Source organism: Gorilla gorilla, chromosome 13, assembly GCF_029281585.2.
Source record: "Gorilla gorilla gorilla isolate KB3781 chromosome 13, NHGRI_mGorGor1-v2.1_pri, whole genome shotgun sequence".
Lineage (NCBI taxonomy): Eukaryota > Metazoa > Chordata > Mammalia > Primates > Hominidae > Gorilla > Gorilla gorilla.
The window spans coordinates 104,302,162-104,324,136 of record NC_073237.2 but is presented as its reverse complement, the minus strand read 5'-3'; the positions used below and the strand labels follow the sequence as shown (position 1 = coordinate 104,324,136).

The window sequence follows — 21,975 nt, the reverse complement described above, 5'->3', positions numbered from 1 at the left end:
GCCAGGTGTGGTGGTGCATGCCTGTAGTCCCAGCTGATCAGGAGGCTGAGGCAGGAGAATTGCTTGAATCGAGGAGGTGGAAGTTGCAGTGAGCCAAGATCACACCACGGCACTCCAGCCTGGATGAGTGGCTTTTGGAGCTAAAAATAGGTTGCAAGATGTGTGATTTTGTGTATGTGTGTGCGTGTGTTTAATCTCCCTCAGTATTTGTGAAATGGGAATACCACAGCCTCCTTCAGAGAGCATCATGACGTTAATGACGTGAACAGGTGGATGGCTGATGGTGCCCGTGTAGTTAGTGGCGGTCCTCGCGCCCCACAATCAGCCCTCGTTTTGTACCCAGTTCTTGTGCACCAGATGGGGTCATTGGTGACAAATGAGTCACATGATCAGTCATCGGTCTTCTTTATCAGTAACAACCTGGCAAAGATCTCCTTGAGGAATCATCTCAGGGGCAGCTGGGGTGTTGTCAATTTTCATACCCCTTGGACTTGGCTTTCTAAGTGGGCTGTGACATCAGGACACAGGAAAGTTGAAAGGCTCTCAGATCTAAGTCATGCCTCTGAAGGATCTGTTGATTGTCAGCAGACGGTTAATAAGGCAGGAGCTCAGAGATCTCCAAAAGAATGAATTTCTCAGCTGGGTGCGGTGGCTCATGCCTGTAATCCCAGCACTTTGGGAGGCCGAGGCGGGCGGATCACGAGGTTAGGAGATCTCGGCCATACTGGCTAACACAGCGAAACCCCGTCTCTACTAAAAATACAAAATATTAGCCGGGCATGGTGGTGGGCACCTGTAGTCCCAGCTACTCGGGAGGCTGAGGCAGGAGAATGGCATGAACCCTGGAGGCGGAGCTTGCAGTGAGCCAAGATCGAGCCACTGCACTCCAGCCTGGGCAACAGAGCGAGACTCTGTCTCAAAAAAAAAAAAAAAATGAATTTCTCTCTCTCTCTTTCAACTTATGCAGTACCAGAGATCCAGCCCAAATCCTCTGATAGTTAAAGTTGGGAAAGTGAAGTACTTTCCAGGGCCCCAGGAATCCCTACTCACTTGTCTTACTGAAAAAGAGTCTGTGGTTTCAAGCCTGAAGAGCTGTGGCTTAGGTAAGGAGCATTGGTTCATTTCACTCCAAATGGAGCTACAGCCTAGGAGAGCCACAGGGCTCTTGTAAATGGGGGAATGATTTAATCCCCAAAACCTAGCCAGGGGAGAAATTACTGTAGAGGAGAAATTCTTTCTGATATCCAAATAAAAAGATACAGTGCCCATTCATTTCCTGGAAATTTTTGTTGACAAATACCCTATCTAGAACAGCTTGCACAATGGCCATGCTTTGGGGAGCACAGGAGTAGACAGTCCTGCTTCCTTTACCTTTTCAGCTACATCAATCCAGGTTGTGGCATTTTTTGTTATTAAGAGTAATAATGAGACATGTCTACTGAGCTAGTTTCTGTTTCAACTGAATCGTTTAGGAGTTACAGCCTATTGACATAACTGTGTATAAACAAAACCCAGGATTCATTCCAAAAACATGTAAAGTACATTTATGTGATTTTGTGCTTAGTTTGGTGAGAAGGAACCTAGTTTTGAAGTCTGACTCTGAACTTCAGTTTTCGTTGGTGAAATGAAGATCTAATGATAATCTCTTCCCTGTTATCTCAATAGCATTCTTGGAGAAGATCACAGAAAGTTAAGACTATGAAAGCATCTCTAAACTGTAAGGTGTTGTATACACAATGGGAAAATTAGCCTGGGAGTTTCCCAGTACCATGAGGCATTCCTGAATAGTGGGAGGGAAAATGCTTTTGTTTTTCTTTCTCCAATGGGATGTGAGTACTATCCTGAAGACAGCGATGCCATGAAGGACAAACTCCTAAATGCAACTCAAGAAGTTTTTACATATAGCTCAAGTGGAAGAAAATCTGTGGCTTGATGTCCATAGGAGAGTGGGGTAGTGACAACAACTGAACAATTGTTCTTCAGAACTCGTGCTAGTAGCAGAGGAATTAAAATAAAGATCCCTGGGAATCTCTTGGAAAGATGGTATCAGCTTAGAATTTCTGGCAAACTCCAGCTAGCATTGCTTGGTAAAGACTGGAACTCACAGGCAGAAGCATCAGCAGGCTGCCTGAATGCAAAGTGGCCTGTGCCAGGGCAGAGCTGAACATGCTGCAGAGTTATACTGTAGAATGGGGGTCCGCAACTCCCAGGCCACCGACTGGCACTGGTCGGTGTCCTATTAGGAACTGGGCCACATAGCAGGTGAGCGGCGGGCAAGCAAGTGAAGCTTCATCTGTATTAATAGCCACTCCCCATCACTCACATTACCACCTGAGCTCCATCTCCTGTGAGATCAGAAGTGCATTAGATTCTCATAGGAGCGCAAATCCTATCATGAACTGTTCCTTTGAGGGATCTAGGTTGCATGCTCCTTATGAGAATCTGAGAATCTAATGCCTGATGATCTGTCACTGCCTCCCATCAACTCCACATGGGACCATCTAGTTGCAGGAAAACAAGCTCAGGGTTCCCACTGATTCTGCATTATGGTGAATTGTATAACTATTTTATTATATATTACAATGTCATAATAATAGGAATAAAGTACATAATAAATGTAATGTGCTTGAATCATCCCAAAACCATCCTTCTCCCTGGTCCATAGAAAAATTGTCTTCCACTAAACCAGTCCCTGGTGCCAAAAAGGTTGGGGACCATTGCTCTGGAAGAGGGCCACCCCATTGCTCCCCCCTTGGTACAGGGCAAGAGGGATTGGAATTTTGTAAGCCTGGGGACAAGGAGTCCAGGCTGGGGCATAAGCTGCCCAGAAGAGGTGCTGGCCAGTGCTGGGAACAGCATTTGGAGACCTGGAGATAAGCAGACTATGTTTGCAGGTCTACCAGCTGGAGGGAGGCACTGAGGTTATCAGAGGATACCCCTACTTGTTTCCCTATAGAAGTTCTCCCTGGATTTATGGAGGAAGCATGTGAGAAAAAAAGACAGAAATTCCAACTTACTGAATGCTTACTAGGTGTCAGGCTGCATCAGTTGCTTCCCATATTTGATGTCCTTTAATTTTTCCAAAAGCCCTATGAGAAAAGTGCTAAATCACAGTTGAAAGAGGAAGGTCTGAAGCTCAGATTGAATGACTTCTTCAATTTCTTGGAGGAGAGAGAGGAATCCAACCTGTGCTTCTCACTCCAAAGCCATGGCTTTTCTTCTCCATGATGGTGAAAGAGCTCTCACAAGCTTAGAGAGGTGGTTCCCAATTACAGAAGAACTCTGGAATCACCTGGGGAGTGGAGAATTTTAAAAATTCTCAGAAAAAAAATCACAGTGGAGTGGTTATTTTAAAAATAACCATACATAAGCCCCACTCCTAACGATTCTGTTTTCATAGCTCTAGGATGGATCTTGGGCACTGGTGTATCTTAGAATCTCCAGACTGTTCTAAGATGAAACCTTAGAATACTTTTTATTATATTTTGTTTTGTTTCAAGTAGTGTTCAGAGGAGCTCCTAGTTCAACAGGAGGTAGCATAAAATCTAGTTCTAAGGAGAATTCATTCATTCATTTATTCATTCTTTCAATAAGGGAGACCTGTAAGAAAACAAGACTGATGATTCCATATGAACTTTAAAGTAGTTTTTTCCAATTCTGTGAAGAAAGTCATTGGTAGCTTGATGGGGATGGCATTGAATCTATAAATTACCTTGGGCAGTATGGCCATTTTCACGATACTGATTCTTCCTACCCATGAGCATGGAATGTTCTTCCATTTGTTTGTGTCGTCTTTTATTTCACTGAGCAGTGGTTTGTAGTTCTCCTTGAAGAGGTCCTTCACGTCCTTTGTAAGTTGGATTCCTAGGTATTTTATTCTCTTTGAAGCAATTGTGAATGGGAGTTCACTCATGATTTGGCTCTCTGTTTGTCTGTTATTGGTGTATAAGAATGCTTGTGATTTTTGCACATTGATTTTGCATCCTGAGACTTTGCTGAAGTTGCTCACCAGCTTAAGGAGATTTTGGGCTGAGATGATGGGGTTTTCTAGATATACAATCATGTCATCTGCAAACAGGGACAATTTGACTTTCTCTTTTCCTAATTGAATGTGCTTTATTTCCTTCTCCTGCCTGATTGCCCTGGCCAGAACTTCCAACACTATGTTGAATAGGAGTGGTGAGAGAGGGCATCCCTGTCTTGTGCCAGTTTTCAAAGGGAATGCTTCCAGGTTTTGTCCATTCAGTATGATATTGGCTGTGGGTTTGTCATAGATAGCTCTTATTATTTTGAGATAAGAGCTCACATTGCCAAGTCAATCCTAAGCCAAAAGAACAAAGCTGGAGGTATCACGCTACCTGACTTCAAACTATACTACAAGGCTACAGTAACCAAAACAGCATGGTACTGGTACCAAAACAGAGATATAGACCAATGGAACAGAACAGAGCCCTCAGAAATAATGCCACATATCTACAACTATCTTATCTTTGACAAACCTGAGAAAAACAAGCAATGGGGAAAGGATTCCCTATTTAATAAATGGTGCTGGGAAAACTGGCTAGCCATATGTAGAAAGCTGAAACTGGATCCCTTCCTTACACCTTATACAAAAATTAATTCAAGACGGATTAAAGACTTACATGTTAGACCTAAAACCATAAAAACCCTAGAAGAAAACCTAGGCAATACCATTCAGGACATAGGCATGGGCAAGGACTTCATGTCCAAAACACCAAAAGCAATGGCAACAAAAGCCACAATTGACAAGTGGGATCTAATTAAACTAAAGAGCTTCTGCACAGCAAAAGAAACTACCATCAGAGTGAACAGGCAACCTACAGAATGGGAGAAAATTTTTGCAACCTACTCATCTGACAAAGGGCTAATATCCAGCATCTACAATGAACTCAAATAAATTTACAATAAAAAAACAAACAACCCCATCAACAAGTGGGCGAAGGATATGAACAGACACTTCTCAAAAGAAGACATATATGCAGCCAAAAGACATATGAAAAAATGCTCATCATCACTGGCCATCAGAGAAATGCAAATCAAAACCACAATGAGATACCATCTCACACCAGTTAGAATGGCGATCATTAAAATGTCAGGAAACAACAGGTGCTGGAGAGGATGTGGAGAAATAGGAACACTTTTACACTGTTGGTGGGACTGTAAACTAGTTCAACCATTGTGGAAGTCGGTGTGGCGATTCCTCAGGGATCTAGAACTAGGAATACCATTTGACCCAGCCATCCCATTACTGGGTATATACCCAAAGGATTATAAATCATGCTGCTATAAAGACACATGCACACTTATGTTTATTGCGGCACTATTCACAATAGCAAAGACTTGGAACCCACCCAAATGTCCAACAATGATAGACTGGATTAAGAAAATGTGGCACATATAGACCATGGAATACTATGCAGCCATAAAAAAGGATGAATTCATGTCCTTTGTAGGGACATGGATGAAGCTGGAAACCATCATTCTCAGCAAACTATCGCAAGGACAAAAAACCAAACACCGCATATTCTCACTCATAGGTGGGAATTGAACAATGAGAACACATGGACACAGGAAGGGGAACATCACACACTGGGGTCTGTTGTGGGGTGGGGGGAGGGGGGAGGGATAGCATTAGGAGATATACCTAATGCTAAATGACGAGTTAATGGGTGCAGCACAGCAACATGGCACATGTATACATAACAAACCTGCACATTGTGCACATGTACCCTAAAACTTAAAGTATAATGATAATAAAATTAAAAGAAAAAAGAAAGAAAACAAGACTGATGAGTGAATAGAGGAATTCTGAGCTGTGGGAACCAGAATGCCCCTGTGGTATGGCAGGAATAGCCAGTGGGATCCCCTGCAACTGATCCTGCTTCTTTTAAAGTGACGTGACAATGTGGCAGCTTGTATCTGAAAACATTTTGGTCTTTAAGAATCACACACACACACACACACACACACACTTCAACTGACTGCCAGTGTCACACGCATGCACACACACACACACTTCAACTGACCGCTAGTGACATAGAGTGTGGACCAAGGAAGTGATTCTGCTGCTTTCTTGTTCTAAGGGAGGAAGAACAAAGGTGTTGAGAGTTGTGAAATAATAATACATTTCACCGGAAAGGTCTGCAGCAGATTTATCCATCCTCGAGAAATATCTCTTTGGCTTTCTCTGTTTCATTTTCCTCAACTTTCTTTTTATCCCTCTTAGCCTTTTCTAGTTGCCTATCTATCTGCTCACACACGCTGCTCTCCCTCCATGATAAACAAGACCAGCACAGAAAGGGAGCCAGTAATACAGGAATGATGTTTTATTTCCCTGAAATTCATTCACCATGCTGATCTCCCTAAACCTCAGTTCTGATTGTCATTCTCCTGTATAAACTCCCTCAAGGCCTCCACACTGCCCTTTGCAGGGGTGAGATTAGAGAGGAGACAGAGCCAGACTGCAGGAATGAAATCCTAGCATGGCTGCACTGTACATGTTAAGCTTGAGCAACTTACTTAGCCTTCTCTGTGACTTGGTTTCCCCATCTGTAAGTGGAGATAATAACAGTCACTACTGGCCAGGCACGGTGGCTCATGCCTGTAATCCCAGCACTTTGGAAGTCCAGGGCAGCTGGATCACTTGAGGTCAAGAGTTTGAGACCAGTCTGGCCAATGTGGTAAAACCCCGTCTCTACTAAAAATACAAAATTAGCTGGGCGTGGTGGCACACGCCTGTAGTCCCAGCTACTCGGGAGGCTGAGGCAGGAGAATCACTTGAACCTGGGAGGCAGAGGTTGCAGTGAGCTGAGATTGCACCACTGCACTCCAGCCTGAGCAACAAAGTGAGACTCTGTCAAAAAAAAAAAAAAAAGAAAAAAAAAGTCACTACCTTATAGGATGGCTTTGAGTTTTAGAGTTAACACATGTAAAATGCTTAGATGTGTATCTGACACACACTAATCGCCCACTGAATGTTGTTGCTGCCATTGTTATAACTGCTATTATTAAGGATCTCATACTCTCCAGCCCATCTCGTTTTTTTCACCCACATACAATTTACATTCCGGCAGCATGGAATTCCTTGCAGTTATTGGAAGCCACCATTCTCTCTTATGGTATTTGCTCATGCTTCCCTTTTCAAAACATTCCCCCATTTTGTTAGTTTTCTACTGTTGTTGTAACAAATGACCACAAACTTTGTGGCTTACACCAAGGCAAATTTATCATAAGGCAAATTTGTTATCTCACAGTTCTGGAGATCAGAAATCCCACACGGGTCTCACTGGCTAAGGTCAAGGTATCAGAAGGGCAGCATTTCTTTCTGGAGTCTCCAAGGGGTGAATCTGTTTCCTTGTCTTTTCCAGCTCCTAGAGGCTGCCCACATTTCTTGGCTCATGGCCCCTCCCTCTATCTTCAAAGGCAGCAACATCAGTGGGTTGAGTCCCCAGATCACATCCCTCTGACCATTCTTCAGTAGTCACATCTCCCTTTGACCACAGCCAGGAAAGAAAGGTGTCTCTGTTTCTAAGGACTCATGATTAGATTGGACTCAACTGGAAAATCCAGGTCAGTCTCCTTACCTGAGGTCCTTAACCTGAATCACATCTGTAAAGTCTCTTCTTTCTACATAAAGTAACAGGATTCATGGCTTCCAGCGATTAAAACATGGACATCTTCTGGGGTAGGGGACATTATTCTGCCTACTATACCTGTTGATTTCTTGGAACCTTTCAAGACTAATCTTAATATTTATATCTGTTTGCCTTCATCTTCATTATACTGCTATGGCAATGGCAAACAAGTCCCCATTTAGCAATTGAAAAAAATTGAAACTCAGAAAGCTCAAGGGCCTTGTCCAAAGTTGTTCATACAGCTATTTATTGGCAAAGGGGAAAATTTAGGCCTGCTGTGTCATGAAATTTTGGAAGCGAAGTCTTAACTAATGAGACACAGATATACAAGGTGTTAAATATGTAGGATGGACAATGTTGATGTCAAGGAGTTAATATGCCCCTTTCCACTACAGTCAGACAAAGCTACGCCATGTGACCGCATTTGGGTCGTATCTGTAATTGTTACCAATGTGTTTTATATTTTATCAATTATCTTTGTAATAAAAAGCATGCAGTTATGCAGTGACTTCTGTGTCTCTAAATCAGAATGAGGTTGGACTCTAGGGGTTCCTTTTCTGTTTTGTTTTTTTTTTTTTTTGAAATTCATAATCATTCTCCTGAAGAATGTGGCACTTTCTAAACTTTCTAAATATGTGGCTTCCTCAACTTTCCCATAAAAATCTATTGAAGTCTTTTAATCGCACTGGCACTTTCAGGGACACACATTCAGTGGCACTGAGTAGCTAATGAAAATATGCTTGCTGACGTGGAGTGCAGTGGGTGGCATGGAGAAAGCAGCAGAGGTAGTGCAAGTTTACTTCTTGACTCAATTCAAGTGTCAGCTCCTCTACAACTATCTCCTCACAATCTCCACCTCCTAGAATAGCTTAGGGGCCTCATGGACTGACTCCTTCAGTATTTGGGGCTTGTTTTTCTCATGAGCCTGGGGTCCTTGGGCTCTGAATCCCCAGTGCCAAGCACAGAGCCTGACCCATCTAAGGCTCTGAATTACTAAAAGAGTGAATGACCAATATTGGGCACTAGTAATGTGTAAATCCTCCTGTATCAGTTAAGGTGCTTTAGTGAGAAGCTATAGAAACCAACTTTGGCCAACCTAGATTGGAATGAAATGTGAGAGTGTGGCTATCTATATTCTATAACTGGTCAGACCTGCAAGAGGACAGGCCAAGGTAGCCAGACAAATAGCCTCTTCAAGACACTATCTATCTTTTGGGTGGGGAAAAAAACCTGTAACCATTTTATTGTGTGGCTCTGCTAAAGATTCAAATTCCAGGGAGAACGAGGGATTGGCTTCATGGATTTTAGGAGAGGTGGAGGCATCCTGATGGATTTGCCAAAACTGCATGCAATTGGGGAAAAGTACTTCCCAAATAAAAAGCGGGGAGTGGGAGGGGCTGGGCAGGAAAGAAGAAGAAAACAATACCAGGAGATACCAGGATTCCACACCTGTTCACTTTCATGCGAAGGTATATCCCACTGTTCTACTTACGTAGACTTTGCACACAGAGAGTCACCTGCAAGGTCATGCTTTGGTTTTTCATACAGGGCTCCTACCCAAGGCAGGACTTCCCGAGTAACAGATTGCCTTCCTTTCCCAGTTGGTCTAGGCTTTTTATTTTTCCTCCAAAGTCCTCTGAAATGTTGAAATAAAATTATGGGTATTTATTTTATTGAGCTGAAGTCTGCCTGATATGGTTTGGCTCTGTGTCCCCACCCAAATCTCATCTTGAATTGTAATCCCCATGCATCAAGGGAGAGACCTGGTGGGAGATGATTGAATCATGGGGCAGTTTCCCCCAGGTTGTTCTGATAATAGTGAGTGAGTTCTCAAGAGATCTGATGGTTTAAAAGTGTTTGCCTGTTCTTCCTTCACTCTCTCTCTCTCTCCTGCTGTCATGTGAAGAAGGTCCTTGCTTCCCTTTTGCCTTCCAACATGATTGTAAGTTTCCTGAGGCCTCCCCAGCCATGAGAAACTGTGAGTCAATTAAACCTTTTTTATTCATAAATTATCCAGTCTCAGCTAGTTCTTTATAGCAGTGTGAAGGCAGACTAATACATTGCCTCCCAGGAGCTTCTGCCCATTTCTGCCCTTCTCTCCCCCATGCCCCATAGGGTGCCCAGAACAAATTAAATCCTTCTCCCATAGGGCAATTCTGTGAACATTGACTCTATGTTTTTAAAACTAGTTAACTTCATACCTTCACACCACATAGCCATTATAGGTACAATGCCTCTCTCTGAGCAGGGTTCACATTATTGCTCATCTGCACCCCTCTGCTTTTGGCCTTTTGGTGTTTTCTTTTTTCTTTTTCTTTTTTTGAGATGGAGTCTCGCTCTGTCACCCAGGCTGGGATGTGATGGTGGGATCTCCTCTCACTGCAACCTCCACCTCCCGGGTTCAAGCGATTCTCCTGCCTCAGTCTCCTGAGTAGCGGGGATTACAGGCATGCGCCACCACACCCAGCTAATTTTGTATTTTTAGTAGAGATGGGCTTTCACCATGTTGGTCAGGCTGGTCTCGAACTCCTGAACTCAGGTGATCTGCCCACTTTGGCCTCCCAGAGTGTTGGGATTACAGGCGTGAGCCACAGCGCCCGGCTCTTTTGGTGTTTTCTAAGGTTTGTACTTGCATTTCTCACTGGCTCTTCCCACCTTTGACTGCTTCACGTCCTCTAGACTACCCAGCCCCAGCTTCCAGGACATACCTCTCACTGAACACTCTCACCCTCTTTTGCAGTGAAGGATATGGCCTCTGCCAAAAGTCAGCCTTTGTTCTTATCTGGCTCCACAGCTTACCCTTCATATGTCCAGACAGTGGTTATCTAAACTCTCTACAACTAGGTTGCTTGATCTCTAATATGACAAAATACATACTTTACCAGGTTGTTCAAGGGTTCTATGAGGTGACGCATTTGAACATCACGATGTTTTGAACCTAGGTGCTTAACAGATGGTAGTTGTTCCAGTTATCCTTTTAAATATTAATTTTATCATTTACAAAATCAGACAGGTTATATTCATGTCTCATTTTTAAAAAATCAAGCTACAAATCAATAAAAATGAATGACTAAATAAAAAGTGAACTTTTTATTCTCCCCTAATCTCTTAACTTTCCTCAAAATTAACCACTGGTGTTCACTCTTCCAAAAAGTTTATAATTCATATCTATCTTCATGTCTGTGCGTATCTTGTTTTTTCAGTATATAATATGACTGGGACAAATTTTCATGTCAATATTTATATCTCTAGTGTATCTTTTTAAATGGCTACATAGTATTCCATAGTATGCATATGCATAAATGGTTAGCCATTTCTCCCTTGATGAACATCTGTTTCTACTGTTTTGTATATATGTGCACGTTTGAAAAAGATCTACTCCTAGAATGGAATTGCTAAGCCAAAGAGTTTACATATTTTACTTTTCAGCCAATCTTAATAAATTACTTTTGTAAATAAACCTTATGAATTATATTCATACCCACAGTATATGAGAGTTACTGCTTTTTCACACCATTATGTAATATTTTTATGTAAGCTTTTTTCATGTGTTGCAACCTGTATGGGCTAAAAGACGAATGTGGTAGATGGCTTCCTATTTTGCTGAATTATTAATGAGGCTTGCTATCTTTTCCTGTGTTCGTTGGCCATTTGTATGTCTATGAACCTTTGAGCCTTCTTATCTCATTTATCCATTATTCTGATTGGGCCATTTTTTAAATGTATTGAACTGTTTAAGCTCTTTACATATTATTCATACCAATCCTTTGCAGTCTATGTAACAAATATTTGCCCCCAGTACATCTCTTACCTTTAAGCTTTACTTAGGTTAACTTTGTCCAATCAGAATTTTTAAAATTTAAATTGTTATAGCTATGTTTTTTCCTTTTAACTTTTTTCTATGTGTATAATTTCAGGCGTACCTCCCCCATGAATATATATTTTTATAATATCACTATAATGAGCTTTTTTTCATATTTGGGGTTTTAATTCATCTGAATTTATTTTTAAATAATATAAAGTTCTGTAGATAGTTAATGAATAGACAATTGCTGATTTGAATGCCCCTTTTACTATATACTAAATTCATACTAAATTATACAACTGAACCCATGCCTAGGTTCCCTCTTCTTTATCATTGAGTTATATAGATATTCTTACATCAATACCAAAACCTTTTAATTATGTAATTTAATTTCATAGATAAGTGAATGTATTTTATATATGTTTACTAATATATATTTAATTTTATATAACTTAATTATATAATTTTAATTTAATAGAATATATGATACGTTATATAATATTCTATGTGTATCACATACTATGTTTTATATATAAGTTACATACACGCACATGCATTCAAATTTGGAGGCACAGAGAAAGGGCTATGGAATTTCAGAGACAAAAACATCTATTTATAATTTGGGAAATCAGAAAACAATTTAATGTGGAGGTGGCATTTGAGCTGTAGCTTGAGAGAGGATTTGGCCATGAATGAACCAATGAAAAGGCATTCCAAGAAAAAGGAATTGCTTTAGCAACATGACAGAGACAGGAAAACACAGGTTAGGACCCTGTCCACCACCAACCCATAAAAGCAAGTGTTACAGCTTGGTTGGATTATAAGAAATGTTAAGAAAGGAGAGATGTTAGAAATTAAATTTGAGTCAGACTGCGTCAGGATCATAGGTGCTCTGAGTGCCAGGCTAGGAAGAATAAACAATCTTGATTCTGAGGCAATAGGAGTCCTACAGAGTTTAGAAGTGGCGTGACTTTACCTGTATTTTGGGAAGATGATGGCGGCAAGTAGATTTAAGGGAAGCAAGGATGGCAACAGGAGAATAATCAAGTCGCTGCTGCAGGGTTTTAGGCAGAAGATGAAGAAGCCTAAAGAAGTGGCAAAGAAAAGTTTCCCCATGATTTTTGTCAGCATTTTCTATTTCTTCCTAATACACTGCACTAAAAAAAAAAGGATTGAAGGTTGCAAAGCGAAAAGCCTTGTATTTAGGCAACAAACCTAACAGAAAAGCTGACTTTCCCACCCCCACCACCCCGCCCCCCGAGAGCCTCCAAGGCACTTAAAGTATTAAAGTTTGTGTATTCTGGCTATATCTGAGTAGCCCTGTAACAGATGGATCTTTTAGGAGAGCAACTCTGGCCAGGGACTTCCGTCTTATGCAGAGCTTCTCAACCTCAGGATGACTGACCTTTGGGGCCAGATAGTTCTTTGTTGTGGGGACTTTTCTATGCATTGATGTTTAGTAGCATTCCTGGCCTCTATCCACTAGACGTCAGTAGCATACCCCAGTCAGGTGACAAACGAAAATGTCTCTAGATGTTGCCAAGTTTCCCCTGATAACCTCTTGTTCAGTGGGCCCTAGAGCCAAAGCCTCTCTCCTACTGGATTAGTAGTAGGGCTATACAATTAGAGGAGCTGAAGTGATGGAATGTGCTTGGATTTTGGTGTTGGGGACCAATCCATTCCCACTACTTAATAGGTATAGATCCTTGGACAAGTCACGTATAAGTTAACAAGCTTTAGTCTCATCACCAAGAAGATGAAGACAATAATAACTATTTCACAGGATTGTTTAGAAGAGTAGATGAGATGACGTGTGTATGAAGAGATAAATGCAGTGATTTGCACACTGTAGCTGCTCAATATATATGTGTTAATTCAGATGCGTTTTCCTTAGCTCTATCTTCCTTAGCTATATCTGAGTAGCCCTGTAACAGATGGATCTTTTAGGAGAGCAACTCTGGCCAGAGTAAATCCCAGGCTTCAGAATCTTGTTCATGGGAGGCACATGCAGAACGTTGAGCTGATTATCAATAATCCACAGTACGAGGTCCATCTCCAGTCAACAGGGGACAGCTGGTCCTAGGTTTGGTTGCATTCAGCCTCTGAAATGGTTGTTCTGGGTATTGCCATAGCCACCTAGAATAAACGCTCCCCATGGGGCTGCAGTGGCAGTTCCCATTTACATCAGAGTCTCTGAAGCTTTAAGAATGAGAACTTGAAGAGCTGAAAACAGTAGGTCTTCATCCTGCTCATGAAGATTCCAGATGGTAATGTCTTCTGAACTTTTAAATAACTGACTCTTCTTCCTTTTCTCTCCCTTCTGATTCTTTTTTTGTTTGTTTGTTTGAGGCAGAGTCTCACTCTGTCAGCCAGGTTGGAGTGTAGTGGACGATGTTGGCTCACTGAAACCCCCACCTCCCAGGTTCAAGTGATTCTCATGTGTCAGCCTCCTAAGTAGCTGGGACTACAGGCATGAGCCACCACGCCCAGCTAACTTTTTGTATTTTTAGTAGAGATCGGGTTTCACCATGTTGACCAGGCTGGTCTTGAACTCCTGACCTCAGGCGATCCACCTGCCTCGGCCTCCCAGAGTGCTGGGATTATAGGTGTGAGCTACTGCGCCCAGCCTGACTCTTCTCTTTTTACCGAGAGTTGATTTTTGATTTTTTTCTCCTTAAACTTTACCTCTTCCCCAATACTCTAATTTGTATTTTTATTTTTTATAGATTCCAATCCTGCTCTCTTTGCCCCCATGCCTTAGCTCTTCTCCTTATCATTATCTGCTGTACTTCTCAATGTCTTTCTCTTAACTTCTCCTTATATATCTAGTATTTATTTACTTAAAAATTACGCTCCCTAACTCATAATTTTCAAAGCAGAAGACTTAAACATTAATTTTTAAATTTTAATCACCTTTTAATGATATTTAAATTTTTTTAATTTTCTGGATCCAAGACCTAAGTAGATAAATTTCTGGCATTCTGCCACATTTTCCCAACTTCAATTCTTTCCCTTACCACTCTCTAAAGGAAATCTATTGGAATTGTTTTAAGTTTTTCTTAGCAGCTGATTTAGACAGAGCTGGGAGATTAACGTGAAAGTATGTGAAAAATACTGTGTATTTAGATAGCACAGTTGTTTCAAGAATCTCTGGAGAGCTTGGTTACTCTTAACAAGAATAGAAATGGAATCATTAACCCTCACCTCAGCTAAATTCCTGCTAAAAGAGAAACAGTTAACACACCCCAAAACAAATACCTCTTCTTTCCACTTCCTCATTCTCTTTGCTCCCTCTGAAGCAAACATTTCGGGACCCTTTGTCCCTTTGACAATTGTCCTGCTGCTGCTGGTGGGGTGGTGTTGGAAACAGAGGATCGATCATTATTTTGGACAGAAAACCACCTTTTGCCCACAGTAGGCACTCATTATGGCATTGACTGGATGCCACAATGCAGTTGCCCCATAGCTGGGGGTGGAATTTGTAACAACACCCTGTGATTTCATCCTTAGTACCTTGTATAACACGTATACACACACCAAATAAACACAACACAGAAGGACTTCAAAGACGCACCGGCTTTGCTGTTTTCATACCTTGATCAAACAAGGATAAAAAATCATCCAGGGCAGTGGTTTAGTAAAGTTTGCTCTGGAAAGTGCCCACCAGTTTCTTAGGAAATTTTACTGGTCTGGGCGAAGTCCAGGACTTGGGAATTTTCATGGAGACACCCCCAAACCTTATAGGAGAAGAAACCCAATACACAGTCAACCGAACAGGCGCATGTAGATAAACGCCTACTCAGTTTCTGCAACTCAGGCTAGATCCCTTCATTTGTGAGGACTTCCTTATTGCCCAGAGGAGATCGGCTTACTTCCTTCTCTTTGATCTCACAGCACTTGGTGTGCATCTTATTTATTGCTTTTCATATGCTACATTGCAATGATGCCTTCTCTAATCTCTCCCAGTTACTTGAGGGCAGAGACAAAACACTTCCTTCTTTTCTGTATCTATACACGGTTTAGCATAGAGCCAGGCCCAGGCAAAGACTGATATACGAATACCCCTGGGAGAGCCAAATTCCATCCACTGTCTGTTTTTGTCAATAAAGTTTTGTAGGAACACAGCCATACTCACTGGTTGATATACTGTCTATAGCCGCTTTCAGGCTACAATGGCAAAGTTGGGTAGTTGCTACAGAGCCTGTATTGCCTCAAACCGAAATGATTCACTCTCTGGCACTTTACAGAAAAGGCCGGCCAATCCCTGCACAAGCACACACAGCCAGTTTGAAAGAGTCAACCAAAATGTTGCCTCAGGAATGTTAACAAGAACTAGGGAGGCCAGAGTATCACTGAAACAAGAGTCTATTCTGTCTTCTCTCGTAAAGACTTTATCTTTTGCTTTAAAGCCTGCAACTCACCTCACTATTTTTTTTTTTTTGCATTTGGTTTTTGTCATTGTTTTTCTCCCATTTGGGGGTGTTTCTTTAATATATATTTTTTATTTTCAGTAATGGAATGTGAATCATCCATTAAATATTATCTTTTTGAAGCATGTTATATATCATAGTAAATAATACTAATAACATCAAGTGCAAATTCACATACAGTCTAATCCCAGCCAAAGTTTTTAAAAGGCAGTGTTCAGGGAGAAGGAAGAAACATACAACAATAACATGAATAATTGCTTCTAGCTATCTAGGCTTGGGCGAGTTTTATTCATTTTTTATACTTTCTTATATTTACAATAATAATGAATCTATCTTATCTGCCAAGCATCTCTGATAAAAGCAGTTCTGATTTCAGTGCTCCTGTTATTACACAGACACTGTCTCTACTAGGGCATCCCACATTGCTAAATGTTAGACTCACTCATAAATCCTACCTATGATTCATCTCTATCACATCTGTGAAACTGCTTTGGATAAAAGTCATTGTGTAAATGGAAAACATTATCTTTTATTTTGCAATCTTGTAACAAAATTTAAAAATCAGGTTACCCTCTAAGTCTAATTTGCGATTTTAATTCTACTTATTAGGTTGATTCATAAAGATGGATTTCACTGTTTCAGCTGCTTTCTTTAATTAGCTCCTTTCTAATGCAGACATCTCAATTCTGCCAGAGGGTAAAAGAGAAAGTAGCATATACGGTTTCGGTGTGGTGGAAAGACATAGTGGCACAATGCCTTCGAAGGTGGGCTCCACCTTTGCTGCCTCCTAGATGTGACCTTGGGTCAGTCATTTCAGCTTTCAGAGGCTCAGTTTCCTCATCTGCAAAATGGGATTACTAATAATCTACTGGGTTACTGGAAGAATTAAAGAAAGCAGTTTTACATAAGTGCTGGATTAAGAGTTTTTTTAATCAAAAAAGAATGCCTTTAAAACTAGTGAAAGTGTTTGCTATAGAAGGAAATGCAATGTGCTTCCAGTGGAAGAACCCCAGAAGGAAATGATACTTCCTGTCTCTCTGAGTCAGTCAGAAGCAGGAAGAATCTTCCTTCACATGATCTTCTATTATATACTGTAATTTATTTGAAAGAACACGGAAAGATGAGTCAGGGAACCCAGGTCCAGCTTTACCTCTAATTTGCTGTGCAATCTTAAATAAATCATATTCCCTCTCTGGGCCTGTTTGCTCATTTGTAACACGAGGCCTTTAAATAAGAATCTCTCTAATATTTGTAATTTCTAATATGAAAATTCCATGGATTCAAAAGATTGCAGAAGTGTGTCATATTGACTAAATAAACCAATGAAGTTTTTTTTTTTTAAAGTCACGTTGAAAAGGAAAACATTCAACACAGGTATAGTGTTTTACAGCTTACCACATACTTTCATGATCCTCAGAATAGCCCTGGGAGCTCAGAAAGACAAGTATTATGATCTCATGTAACAGAGAAGGAAAACAGGGCCATGATCAGATAGCTAGCAAGTGATTGAACCTGCATATGTACCCAGGGCTGCCTGAAACCAAACTTTGCAAACTTTCTAGTCTACCAGGAAAAATACATTTCAATGTTCCGGTTGTTTACCTTGAACACCTTAAGTTTCCAGTGAATCTCTAATTAAATTACCCATATATTTTCTGTTTGATTGTAGGTCTTCCTTGCTCTGCTGTAAGATTTACCAGCATGGGAAATTCATTTGCACAGGGTCATCTTTACACTGTTCACGGTCTAGATTTTCACTGAAGGAGAGTCCCCAGTTGGGAAACACTCCTACAGAGGGCAGCCAGTAACATCAGGAGAAGGCAAGGTCGGAGTTTTCTAAGAAGCTCCGTTGTGGCCAAGGCTTTTCATTTCATGACCTCAGCTGAAAGCTGGAGGAAAACAACCCCAAACACAGTTCAAACTGGGTCTGCACACAGGAAGGCAATTGCTCTAGTAGGAGGTAAAACTGGACTGGTACTTTAGGTGCAGGGTAACTGGGACAAATCACATACATCCTTGGAGTGTACGTGTCTTTGTGGGCAAATGTGTAGGGTAAAATGCCTAACAAATTTACTGTTTTCAACTTAATAGGCTCAGGTGTCCTCTCCTCTAGGAAATCTTCCCTGGTTCCCCCAAACAGGATCACAAATCATCCCCTTTGCTCCCAAGTCAAAGCGTTTGTCTTTTGTAGTATCTACTTATGACATGTAAGATTATTATTCTATGTTTACTTATCTATCTTTCCCAGTTGACTGTGAGCTTCCTGAAGATAACAATGACATGATTTTTTCTGTATATATGTAAATATTTCTTATTTTTCTGTCTAAGCTATTCAAGTCTCCTAGAGTATTGAGACGTAGTGTTCGCAATATTTTACTCTGGCAATATCTTCACAATGGCTCTAAGACTTTTCAGGCCCTCCCTTCAACCCCGTGTTTCTCTGAGCCTCCATCCTCTTGCCTCAGTACTCATTTCACCTTAGCCACGCTGGATTTCTTGTTGCTCTTTTGATGCACAGCACATTCCTGACTTGCCCCTTTGAGGCATACTGTCCCTCACTCTTCCTGGATGCCCCCTAGAAACCTCTAGGCTGACCTCATCACCTCCTCCATGCCTTGCTTGGATCTCCCAATCTTGATGAAGCCCAACATCTCCACCCATTTCGTTGTGTTTCCTGCCTCCCCAGGTAGCCCTTGGCACTCGTAACACTCCTTCCCATGCTTAGCTTTCTTCTTTTCCATAGCACAGTCCACGTTAACCTATGATGTATCATTGTGGCTTTTATTTTGTGTCTGTATCTCCTTCTAGAATGTGACCTTCATGAGAAAGGGAATCTTTGTCTTGCCTGCTGGAACAAAATACATCCCTAGAAAAGTGTCAGGCACATAGTAAATGCTCACATAGAGTTTTGCACTGATTTAAATCTACTGATTTTTTTTTTCTACTTGAGCTATTTAAGTCCCCCATGAGAATCAGGCTGAGCTCTTCCAATATTTTGGACCTAAACATTCCAGCTGATCACTCTCCTGGTCTTTGTGCAGACATGACCTTAATGATGTCGAGCCCCATGGCAAAGCTTTGCCCACAGGAAGCAATGAGTCCCTTAATAAAGCAGATTTCCTTTTGCTATTCAACAGCAAGGGCTTTGGGCTGTTTAAAAAAAAATTGTGTTTCTCCTTATCAAATAGTTCCAAAACTGAATTTTCGAAATGGGTGAAGACCTCCTAGACACCCTGAAGATGGGATGAACTCCCCTTATTTATCAGAGAGTGCTGGGCTGGAGCAGGGACCCCTTTCTGTGTGCTCATCTTCCTCATTTCCATTGTCTTTCCACCTCTACGAGTCGTTAACTGTATTAATCACAACTAAAACAAAGCTAATAATTGCTTCTTGGAACGTTGTGTAACACCATGGAACGTTGCCACGGGCCTCTGAGAATCAGCCTCTAACTGTTCAGAGTAATTTCTCAGGGATTTTAACTCAGCCCGTCTTTAAGCCGAATGTTTATCATTTTCCTTTTTATTGTTTCTGGCTCCTCCCCTGCCTTTGAAGTTTCTGAAATCTTTAAGCATTTGGCTAGTCTCTATACACCGCAGGTCTTCTCCCTCAAAGAGGGCACCTGGCCAGGAGAAAGGAACTGGAGCTCCTCTCTTGGCTGGGCCTATAAAACAATCAGATTGCTCTGCAGCCTGCCATCTGAAACGTGAGCTGTGCTGAAAGTACAGATAATGCAGCGTGTTCCAAGGAGATTAGAATATCCCAGTGGGATTTCGGATGAATGGAGAGGGAGAGTAGCTCAAGTCCTCCACACACCATTTAACCCTCTCTTCTCCAGGCTGCGTTGTCTAGGAGGGTAGGTCAAGGGCACAGATCTGCTCCCCTCTTTTCCATAACCACCCTGACTTGTGAAAATAAGGGGTTTACAGCTAAGAGGTTTCCATGAAACTGTTGATTATTCTCCTCTGCTCCATTTGGTAACTTCTGTCGATAGTTAGCTTTGAGCATCCCAGATCCCATGGCTTCCCTCAGAGGAGGAATATCCTTGTCGTTCTACTCCAAAGTAGGCACAGATTGATTTTCTGCCTCTTGCTCCTTCCAGAATTTTCAGCTCTTTTGACAATTTCCAAGAAAAGGGATGAGTTCCAGCCACCATGTCATGAGGAGACCCTGGATACCCCAGCTCAGAGCCTAGAGTGAGTATTTGCATTGAAGAGGAAACGTCGTATATTTGAAATTTAAGTTTCATGAATAAGATCTGGGCCCAAATTGGCTTTAGTCATTCAAAGACCCAGTCAAACTCAGGAAGTTAAAAAAGTTGAGGTGGCTGGTTTCACCTGGCTCCAGTGTCCATTCTTCTCACTTTCTCCACATGTGTTTGTTACCCTTTCTTCATCATTGATGGAGCTCAAACTCAGTCTCACATGGGAGCAGCAGCACCAAGATAAAATTTGTGTATCCTACAGGAATAACACAGCAGGCAAGCCTGCAGGATAGAGCCAGGTGAGGCAAGTGGTGGTGGAGCTCGGAGTGTCACGTAATTAAGTGTTGTTGCAAGGACTGGAGGGGAAGATGGGGTAATAGATGTCTGCCTGGAGTGAAGACATGGCAGGGCCAAGCCTGCCTGCGATGTGTCCCAAACCTCCAATGATCCCCAACCCTGTGCAATAAAAGCCGGGTAGACCAGGCAACTGACGAAACCCCAGCTCCTGATGAAAGAGGGAATTGTTTTCTTCTGCCTGCCTGCTGAGTTGTAGAATTCAGAACCTTTGTCTTATCCAGCTTAAATCCCTGTCACTCCTTAGCAGGGACTCAGGAGGAGTAGTTATGAGGAATGTGGTAAATGATGATGCATATTCCCTTGTGGGGAAAAGCAGCAAATGCCACAGTGTCCCTGCCATGCTCATGCTCTCCTTAGTTATGGAATTGCTGATTCCTGGGAGTTGAAAGGATCAACTAGGTTATTCCCTCTCACTCAGTTGATGTTGGAATCCCAGCTACAAGGTGCCTCACAAGAGCCCCTCCCATCCCATCCCTCTTTGGATGTTTCCACTGATGGCGAGTCTCCAATCCCTGGAGGCACCCCAGCCTAATAAGCCTGCATCATATTTTTTGGGTTATTAGAAATGTGTGGTAATGTGGTCTAAATGAATATTGAATTGAGAGCCATCTCTTGAAAAATAGCAGAATGTCATGTCCCCATTATTTCCTAGGAATTCTCAGGGAAAATGTGTGTATTCTCCACATTCATGAAGGTGGCCACTTGTAATAACCACCTCCAGCTGCCAAGGCTTGAAACAGTAGCTGCTATAGAGGTCGCAGGACACTTTGCATTCCCCAACCCTAAGCAACAGCAGGCTGCTGGCTCCCACACTCTCTCCCTCTCCCTTGATTCATGATGAGTTAAAAAAGCACCATCTTCTTCATAGCACCTAGCAGGGCTGTGGATGTTCTTAACATTGACAGGCTGCAACCCATCCTAGGGATCCCTGCTTTGCTCCCCTCATGGGGATGGAAAGAATAAACTTTATCCCTTCAGAGGGAACTAAGGTCTCCTTATCCAACAAGCCCCCTTCATTGCCATGGAAGGAGGCTCAGAATAATTAAGTTGCACACATGCGCGCACACACACACACACCCCATTTCAATATGAAGCATTTGGATTAATGCACTGCCTTTGGTCAGTTTCCTGAGAAGCCCTCGAGATGATAATTCAAGTGCAATTGATTTATTAGGGGAGAGTTCCCAGGACAGCCTAGCAGAGGAGCTCAGGAAGCAGGAAAGGAAAGGGGAAGACATCAAGCAAGGTACAATCTCCGTCTGTGTGCAGCCTCAGTCTGATCCCACAAGGAGTCTATAGAGGAAATTACACCTTAGAGTTCATTCAGACTCGAGGCAAGGAGGCTGAGGGTTCATATTCTTTATTACAGTCCATCACTGGCATGGGCCACTCCAGCAGGTTGCAAACTCGGGTACTTCCAGCTCTCTGAGCTCCTGGGCAAAGTGGCTCTAGTAGTCCAAGGGCACTGCCTGTTAGATACAAAGGCACCCAGAAGCCAGGGAAGGGATACACAGAAATGTAAAAGGG

The 21,975-nt window shown here is 41.9% G+C and overlaps 2 long non-coding RNA genes across 2 annotated transcripts in view; one reads left to right on the top strand and one right to left on the bottom strand.

Annotated features, from left to right (window-relative positions):
- The window catches only part of LOC134756900 (uncharacterized), a 222,852-nt gene that overhangs the window by 196,365 nt on the left and 4,512 nt on the right, over positions 1 to 21,975 (top strand). The window contains exon 2 of the long non-coding RNA XR_010130318.1: positions 19,990 to 20,083. This is a non-coding gene — a long non-coding RNA (uncharacterized lncRNA). The remainder of the gene's footprint in view (positions 1 to 19,989; positions 20,084 to 21,975) is intronic.
- Positions 12,437 to 21,975, bottom strand: part of LOC134756899 (uncharacterized) — a 28,738-nt gene continuing 19,199 nt past the window's right edge. Inside the window, exon 5 of the long non-coding RNA XR_010130317.1 lies at positions 12,437 to 12,545. This is a non-coding gene — a long non-coding RNA (uncharacterized lncRNA). The remainder of the gene's footprint in view (positions 12,546 to 21,975) is intronic.